This window comes from Helianthus annuus, chromosome 10 (genome assembly GCF_002127325.2).
Source record: "Helianthus annuus cultivar XRQ/B chromosome 10, HanXRQr2.0-SUNRISE, whole genome shotgun sequence".
Classification (NCBI taxonomy): Eukaryota; Viridiplantae; Streptophyta; class Magnoliopsida; order Asterales; family Asteraceae; genus Helianthus; species Helianthus annuus.
This window is the reverse complement of record NC_035442.2, coordinates 127,151,892-127,160,783: the sequence shown is the minus strand read 5'-3', so window position 1 is coordinate 127,160,783 and position 8,892 is coordinate 127,151,892. Positions and strand designations below refer to the sequence as shown.

Below are 8,892 nucleotides of genomic sequence, written 5' to 3'. Positions count from 1 at the left end.
CCACCCATCTACCCCAATCCACCTTATCTAATTTTGACGACTCTTTAACCAGATGAAGGAGTCAGCTTTAATGTCATCTACCACCATGTTTCCAGAGACTTGAATGTTCCTGTACTCCTTCGCATTACGAGTCTTCCATATATGCCAGACTTGAATGTTCCTGTACTCCTTCGCATTACGAGTCTTCCATATATGCCAAATAGTAGTCTCAAAGATCAAATTTATCACCTGTTTCCAAACTTTAGAACCTTTCCTCCCTTCAATATAATTTAAGACTTCTTTAGCCGCTCCGAACAAAGTACCGACTGGGAGCTTCACCCACGCAAGGACATTCCACCAGATAACCTTTGACATATTGCAATTACAAACCAAGTGATCCACCGTTTCAATATTAATATTACACATAGGACACACAGAATTATGAAGCACAACGCCTCGTTTAGCTAATTCCTCCTTAACCGAAATCCTCCCCAAAACCACTCTCCAAGAAAAAATATTAACCTTCGGCGGAACCCAACGATTCCAATGTTTCCATTCTTCTTCAATCAACATTGAACACCTCAAAATCTGGTCTCGAACAACAGCAACTGAAAAAGCACTATTACCATCCGATTTCCAAGCCCATGTATCAGGCCCATCTTGAAGCTTCACACCATTTAGAACTCTCAACAAACCAGTCCATTGCTCCCATTCTCTTTCGTTACAAGGAGGCCGAGAGCAGAGGACATTCCATTGTAACTCATTAGTAGTTCTAACGACATTATCCGCAACCGTCGCCTTTTTAAAAGATGAAATCTTATAAATATCAGGAAAACAATCCATCAAAACCTTCCCACCCACCCAATTATCAACCCAAAAGCTGATATTGACACCCGAACCAACCACATCTACAATATGCTCTTCCAAGGGAATGCCAAGATCATCAAAATCTTTTCCTACCAACTGAATATCCCTCCAAACACCCGTAAACTTACCATTAACCGGGATCCACCTATTTTTCCTTTTATTCTCATGAATCGCTCCCACCACTCTAGCCCAAAGGCTATTCGGGTGAGCCTTATAATTCAACCACCACTTCGCCAATAAAGCAAGATTCATACTTCTAAGATCTCCAACACCTAACCCCCCGTATTTTTTTGGTTTAGTCATCTTATTCCACGCGACCCACCGAATTTTATTAGATCCATCCTTCCTTCCCCATATAAAATCCCTTCTAATGGAACTAAGGGTATTTAACACTTTTTTCGGTGCACGAAACATCGAAAAATAGTAATTAGGTAAAGAACCCATAACTGCTTTTGCTAGCACAATCCTCTCGGCAAGTGAAAGATATTTAGCTTTCCAAGACGAAAGCTTAGAAATAAACTTGTCAATTATAGGCTTCCAAAACTTTACGCGTTTCATATTAGCTCCTATAGGCAAGCCTAAAAAACTAAACGGCATCTCTCCCACCCTACAATTTAAATCATTCACCATACAAACAACTTCCCCATCATCAACTCCCACCCCATATAAACAGGATTTGTAAGATTAACCTTTAAACCCAAAGAAAGAAAAAAACATCTTAGGACCTGGTTAAGGTTTTTAATATTCTCTTCAGACCACTCTCCCAAAAACACCACATCGTCTGCGTAACACAAATGCAAGATACACGACCCATTATTAGGAAGGCTAACACCTTTAAACAAGCCTCTAGACACCACCTTATTCATAATGATGTCCAAAGCTTCCATCGCTAAAATGAAAAGAAATAGGGAAAGAGGGTCACCTTGTCGAAGCCCTCTTTGAAGATTAAACTCCGAAGTCGTCGAACCATTCACTAAAACCGAAGCCCAACTTTAGACTAGCCCCGATCCATTTCCTCCAAAGAAGCGGAAATCTCATTGCCTCTAGAATCGACAAGAGAAATTTCCAGTTTAACGAATCGTAAGCCTTTTCAAAATCCACCTTGAAAACAAAGATTTTTTGTTTGCTTTTCTTTGCCCATGAGATAATTTCACTAGTAATTAACGGGCCATCAAGGATAGACCGTCCTTCAACAAACGCCGTCTGAACCGGGGCAACAAGAGAAGGAATGACCACTTTCAATCTAAGTGATGCGAGTGTAGTGTAATATAATTTAGATATATAATTAAGCCCTTTTTACACCTTTAGCCAAGTTTTAAATTTATAAAACACGATATTCACTAACACTAAACACACATATGGGCAAGTGCACCCATCGTGGACGTAGTATAGTGTTGGTAAGATACCGAGGTCGTCCAAGGACACAAGAGCTTTTAGTACCGGTTTATCCTCAACGTCTAATCAAATCAAAAAGTTAGAAAAAATGTTTTTAAACTAAGTAAATGCTGAAAAATAAAAATAAAATAAAAACAGATAGACAAGATGAATCACTTGGTTCCGACTCGTGTATTAGTATAACCTTTGATTATTTTCGCACTTTTGCACTTGTTTAAGAGATTATCTTAGTTATTGTAGTAGGCCCCTCTTTTGAAGGCGACGTTACCCTCAACCCAGTAGTTTGAGTCAGCAAGGATACAATCCTAAAGGGTTGGATTATTGGAAGATAATGAATTAAGTTATTAATGCAAATTATGGTAGGCCCCGCTTTTGGCGGTGACGTTACCCTCGGCTAAGTAGTCTGAGTCAGCAGGGATACAGTCCTAAATAGCCGGGTTATAGTATTAATAGTAGTTAACTTATGAGGGGGTCAAAGAGTTTGGATCCCCGCCATCCAATACCTATGGGCATTGAAGGAGATCCTACTAAATTTGACCCAGGTCCCTTGCAGGACCTCTAAACGCTGAACAAGGGCAAGACCCTTACCAAACCGTTCCCTTAACCCCCGACCAGGTAGCCAACATACCTCCATATAGACCGTGGAGATATGAATGGTGAAAATCTTTTATTTTATATAGACAGTAAAATAATGCCAAGACACCATGGACAAACGATAAGGAAAGATCACCTTCAACATAAGCAACTAGTTATTAAAGTCATTAATACAAAACCAAATAAAAAGTGCAAAAGATTAAAAATAAAAAGTATTATACTAAACACTTGTCTTCACCAAGTGATGTAAGAGACTTAGGCAAACATGGCCTTGATTGTCAAGAACTCTTATTATCAATCTTGGATCCCTAGACGACTCACACACTCTACGATGGACAATGGATGGTGGTGTTGGATGATGGTGTTATGGTGGTGGTGGGTGGTGGATGAAGTGTGAGAGAGGTGGTGTGCCAAGGGATGAGTTGGAATGAAACCAAGCACTCCTATTTATAGGCTGAACAGAAGGCTGGGCACGGCCCCGTGTCCGCTGGACACGCCCCCGTGCCCGTCTGACACTCTCTCTCTTCATTAATTGTAATTCGCAATTACAATTAATGCGCCTGCTGTACTTTCGCCACGCCCCCGTGCTCACTGGACACGGCCCCGTGGTGGGCAATAGAAGCTTCTACAGGTTTGTCTTTTCTGCAGCTTCTTGGGCACGGCCCCGTGCTGGCTGAGCACGGGGCGTGTTCAGGCTTTTGTTTTCTCTTCTTTGCTTGGGGAGATGCCGTTGAGGGTTCGGGCAGTCTACTTTTATTCCTTTTCTTGTATTTATGTTAGAATTAGCTGTCTTTTTGCTTCTTTTGTGAATTTGAGCTCATTTCATCCTGAAAATACAAAAGGAAGACAAAAACACTCTTTTTCCAACATTAGTACTTAAAAAGGGTTAGTTTTATGCCTTAATTGATGTCATTTATATGTTGCATTTTACACACATCAAATACCCCCACACTTGAACTTTTGCTTGTCCTCAAGCAAAACTCTTTAAATGTGGCTTACACTCCCAAATGGAATAGGTAGAAGAGAAGGTTTTTGGCTTGTCATAGAGTGTCGGGAATCCAAGAACTTTTTGGGTTTTATTTTTATTTATTTACAATCCTATTCGTTATGATTTATTTAGAACGTTTCATAGGATAAATTACTTATTTGGGCATAACATGCCTTTTTAAAATTTCATTTATATACAAGTTCACATACCTCACGGGAGAAATCACTCAACACTCGGCCGAAGGTGTATTTTTTTAGTGAATCACTCGAGAGCGGCATGGAACTTACGCCTTCCATAGGCTTGCCAAGCAATCAATCCTCCTCCTTTTTAACTTTATACCTTTGTAAATATCAAGAGGACTTTTTGGGTGAAGGGTTAGGCTTGGGCTAAAGGTGGGTGGTTGGGTTAGTGGTTAGTAAAAGGGCGAAAAGCGTAAAAAGCGTCGATTTTCGTAACACATTTTTTTTGTGACTTTTTATTTTGAAGTATTTCTCCAAACAAGCTTTTGTTTGTTTTTAACTTCATCATATATATATATATATATATATATATATATATTTTCAGTCACATAAAAGAACGAGCTTGCGAAAAACCGAGCTTGTTACTAAAATAAAGGGTGAAAAATAAAAAAGGGTTTTTGGTGGGTAAAAAGGGTTTAGGGTAGAGAAACGAAAGGTTTAGGCTCAAAGGGGTTAACTAGGGGGATTTTGGGTAGGTGGTAAAAAATGAAAAATAATGGTGTAGAAAGAAAAATGGTTAGTCCTAATGCCTCCATCATTTACTTACTTGGGTTTAAGTTGGTAAGGACCGGGAATGAATCGTCGTGGCAAGTTCTAGAGTTGTAAGAACCAAGCGGCTATTCACACAAGAAACGAAAAATGAGCATTTAGTCTAAAGATGTAAATTTGTATGCTCAATAAAGGCTCAAAACTCACTTTTGTGGGAATGGGTTTTTAATGTGATCAAGTATATATAATCAAATTTTAACTAGACTTGTTATGCCGTTTCATAATTTTCTTATGTTGGTTCTTGTTATCACGACGCTCTCGGTTGTAAATTTTATAAAAATATAACCTTATTAATCTTGTGATTCCTAACTTAAACTTTAGACAAGTAAAAAAATGAAAAATTTTTGTAAAAAATTTGGGGTGTTTAGCGGTTCCAATAGAGTTTTGTGTAAGGCTTGTTGTTAGGACTTGCAAAATTTCAAAGTGTTAGCTTCCCCCCCCCCCACACACACACACTTAAATTACACATTGTCCTCAATGTGTCCCAAAAATAAATTTTTAGGTTGATTGGATGTGTAATGTGGTGTTAAAAAGCAACGATTTATGTTACTGGCAGTCTGGACACGGCCCCGTGGGGACCGGACACGGCCCCGTGTTCAGGTGCCAGTAACAGAAATTAAAGAAATGAGACAGGAGCCTGGACACGGGGGCGTGTTTGGTGAACACGGCCCGTGTCCAGTTACCTTAACTGGGCGATTTTTCTGCAGGTGGTTCAGCACGGGGCCGTGTTGGTTGAGCACGGCCCGTGTTGAGCCTTCTGTAATGGAGATTTGTGTCGGGCTGCTTCGTTCTTTGTGTATGGGGTCATTTTTCTCGTTCCCTTTTTCATCCATTATCACCAAGAGTGTGTTTTATTTCTGCAAATTAAAACTAAAGAATTAAACTAAACTAAGGATAGTTCCGCGGAATGCCTCCGTGGTGCGCCACGTTTATAAGGGTCCTTGGCTAGACCCAATGTGAGGTTATATGTTTTCTGAGTGGGATGCTTGGCGTCCCATGTTACACCGTCGGAGAGCAGCATCCAAGCTCGAATCAATAACCTTCATGTAGTTGACCGGGTCGTCGTCCTCTATTCTCTTCCCAACTCCGAATTTTACTTCATCATCCCCATACCTCAAGGTGAGTGTTCCGTCATTCATATCTATCACCGCCTGTGCGATGGCAAGAAAGGGTCTCCCTAATATGAGGGGGACCTCGGTGTCTTCCTCCATATCGAGTATGACAAAGTCGGCTGGATAGACGAATCTGCTTACCTTTATCAAGACATTTTCGATGACACCTTGTGGAAATTTGACGGATCGATCAGCGAGTTGTATGCTTATTTTTGTAGGACTCGTGGTTCCCAGGCCGAGTCTTTTAAACATTGATGAGGGCATGAGGTTAATGCTAGCCCCAAGGTCGGCTAGGGCATTACGAACGGGGGACTCCCCTATTGAGCAGGGAATCGTGAAGCTTCCGGGATCGATTTTCTTTTGGGGAAGTTTATTGAGTACGAGGGCAGAGCATTCTTCGCCTAAATTAACTAATTGCAAATTTTCAATTTTCTTTTTATGAGTGAGGAAGTCCCTCATGAACTTAGAGTATTTGGGCATTTGGGTTAGGACCTCAATAAAAGGAATATTGACATGCAATTGCTTCAATAGACTTTCAAACTTTGCGAATTGCTCATTGGTCTTTTGACGAATTAACCTACCGGGGTACGGAACTCGAGGAGCCTTGGTAGGTTCTGGCGATGGAGGGGAGTTCTTTTCCTGCAGAGGTGTGGGTACCGTTTCTTCTGTTGGCGGTGGCGCTTCTGCAGGCCCTACGGTGCGGTTTCGTAGCGTGATGAGGTGAACTTGCGCTTTTGGGTTTGTTTCGGTATTGCTAGGTAATGCGCCTTGCGGTCTCTCGGCAAAATTTTGAGCTATTTGATTTAATTGTTTTTCTATGTTTTGAATACTAGCTTGTTGATTTCTAAAATTTGATTCTAATTGTAGAAATCTTTCCGAGTTTTTCTTTTCAGTGTCGGAGATGAGGCGAGATACAGTATCTTCAAGCCTTTCTGGTCCACTTTGTTGTTGAGTGAAATTTTGTGACTCATTTCTTGGTTGTTGAAAGTTTGTTCGTTGTGTTTGTTGGTTACTACTATTGTCGGGTTCTCTCCAACCAAGGTTTGGGTGGTTTCGCCATCCTTGGTTGTAAGTTCCCGTTGGGGGACCCGACGGCCTAGGTCTATTATCAATGTAGTTTACCATTTCTTGTTGATCGTCCGTTTCTTTCATACAACTCCAATTTTCATGTGACCCACCACACCCTTCACAAGCCATAACCGAGCCTGTTTTTGTCATTTCCAATTTTTTTATTTTTGAAGAAAGGGCCTCGATTTGGGCTTGTAAAGAAGTGCTTTCATCGACCTTATGGGCGCCCGGGGCAATAGATTTATTGCCTCGGGGGGTGTGCCATTGAAAATTGGTTTGAGCAATTTCCTCAATTTGGTTATATATTTCATGCGGGCGTCGATTACCTAAAAGTCCCCCGGAGCTAGAATCAAGTGTCTGCCTTGTGTGTGGCAACAATCCATTATAGAAAGTGGATACTTGTTGCCATATCGCAAGGCCGTGATGTGGACACTTGCTTAATAACTCCTTGAACCTTTCCCAAGTTTCATATAAGGATTCCCCGTCCTCTTGTGAATATGTATTAATTTCAGTCATTAATTTAGCAGTTTTAGCGGGAGGGAAATACTTATATAGAAATTTTTGGGCTAGTTCATCCCAGGTGTTTACCGATCCAGCTGGGAGGGCGTTGAGCCAAGCTTTCGTTCGGTCTTTTAGTGAGAAAGGAAACATTCGGAGGCGGATGGCGTCATTTGATGCTCCGTTGATCCGAAAGGTATCACATATTTCTAAGAAATTAGTAATATGCAGATGGGGATCCTCGTCCGCAAGCCCATGGAAGGTTGCGGAGTTTTGGAGCATTTGTATCAAATGCGGCCGAAGTTCGAAGTTATTAGCTTCAACATTCGGAGCATTGATAGCGGCGCCTAGGTTACCTACGGTGGGTCGTAGATAATCCATAAGGGTACGTTGGTCCGCCATTGGAGGTGGATCACCCGAAACCTTCTCTTGGTTTTTAGCTTTTAAACTTTTTCTGAGAAAGCGTTCGGGTTCCTCTAGAGGTTCTTTTATGTCCTTATTAGAACTGGAGCTCATACACTATGTAAGATTGGCGTCGGGTTCCAAGTCCTGCAATAAAAACAGAAAAGAATGCTGGTCAGAAGGTTCACCACAGCCCCGTGTTCAGCGAACACGGCCCGTGGTCGGAATTACAGTAAATGTTTTCCAGATCCCAGTTACTGGAAGTTGGACACGACCCCGTGTTGCACCGACACGGCCCCGTGGTCAGCCTTCTGTAACTTGGAAAACTAAAAACTGCCAGTAACGATGCTGGGCACGACCCGTGTCCGACCAGGCACGGCCCGTGCTGAGCTCTGCAGAAGCTGAAAAACTAAGAAAATCTTAAAAAATTAAAAAGAAAAATAAAAGTATGATTAGGCGGTTGATTCCTAACTTTCTTAAAATCCTTGTGTCCCCGGCAATGGCGCCAAAAACTTGATGCGTGTGTAGTGTAATATAATTTAGATATATAATTAAGCCCTTTTTACACCTTTAGCCAAGTTTTAAATTTATAAAACACGATATTCACTAACACTAAACACACATATGGGCAAGTGCACCCATCGTGGACGTAGTATAGTGTTGGTAAGATACCGAGGTCGTCCAAGGACACAAGAGCTTTTAGTACCGGTTTATCCTCAACGTCTAATCAAATCAAAAAGTTAGAAAAAATGTTTTTAAACTAAGTAAATGCTGAAAAATAAAAATAAAATAAAAACAGATAGACAAGATGAATCACTTGGTTCCGACTCGTGTATTAGTATAACCTTTGATTATTTTCGCACTTTTGCACTTGTTTAAGAGATTATCTTAGTTATTGTAGTAGGCCCCTCTTTTGAAGGCGACGTTACCCTCAACCCAGTAGTTTGAGTCAGCAAGGATACAATCCTAAAGGGTTGGATTATTGGAAGATAATGAATTAAGTTATTAATGCAAATTATGGTAGGCCCCGCTTTTGGCGGTGACGTTACCCTCGGCTAAGTAGTCTGAGTCAGCAGGGATACAGTCCTAAATAGCCGGGTTATAGTATTAATAGTAGTTAACTTATGAGGGGGTCAAAGAGTTTGGATCCCCGCCATCCAATACCTATGGGCATTGAAGGAGATCCTACTAAATTTGACCC

At 41.1% G+C, this 8,892-nt stretch overlaps 1 non-coding gene across 1 annotated transcript; it reads left to right on the top strand.

The window, feature by feature from the left end:
- The first annotated feature begins 7,206 nt into the window (after positions 1-7,206).
- LOC118483392 lies at positions 7,207-7,313 on the top strand. The gene has a single exon (XR_004870680.1). It is a non-coding gene; the product is annotated as a small nucleolar RNA R71 (small nucleolar RNA).
- The last annotated feature ends 1,579 nt before the right edge of the window (positions 7,314-8,892 follow it).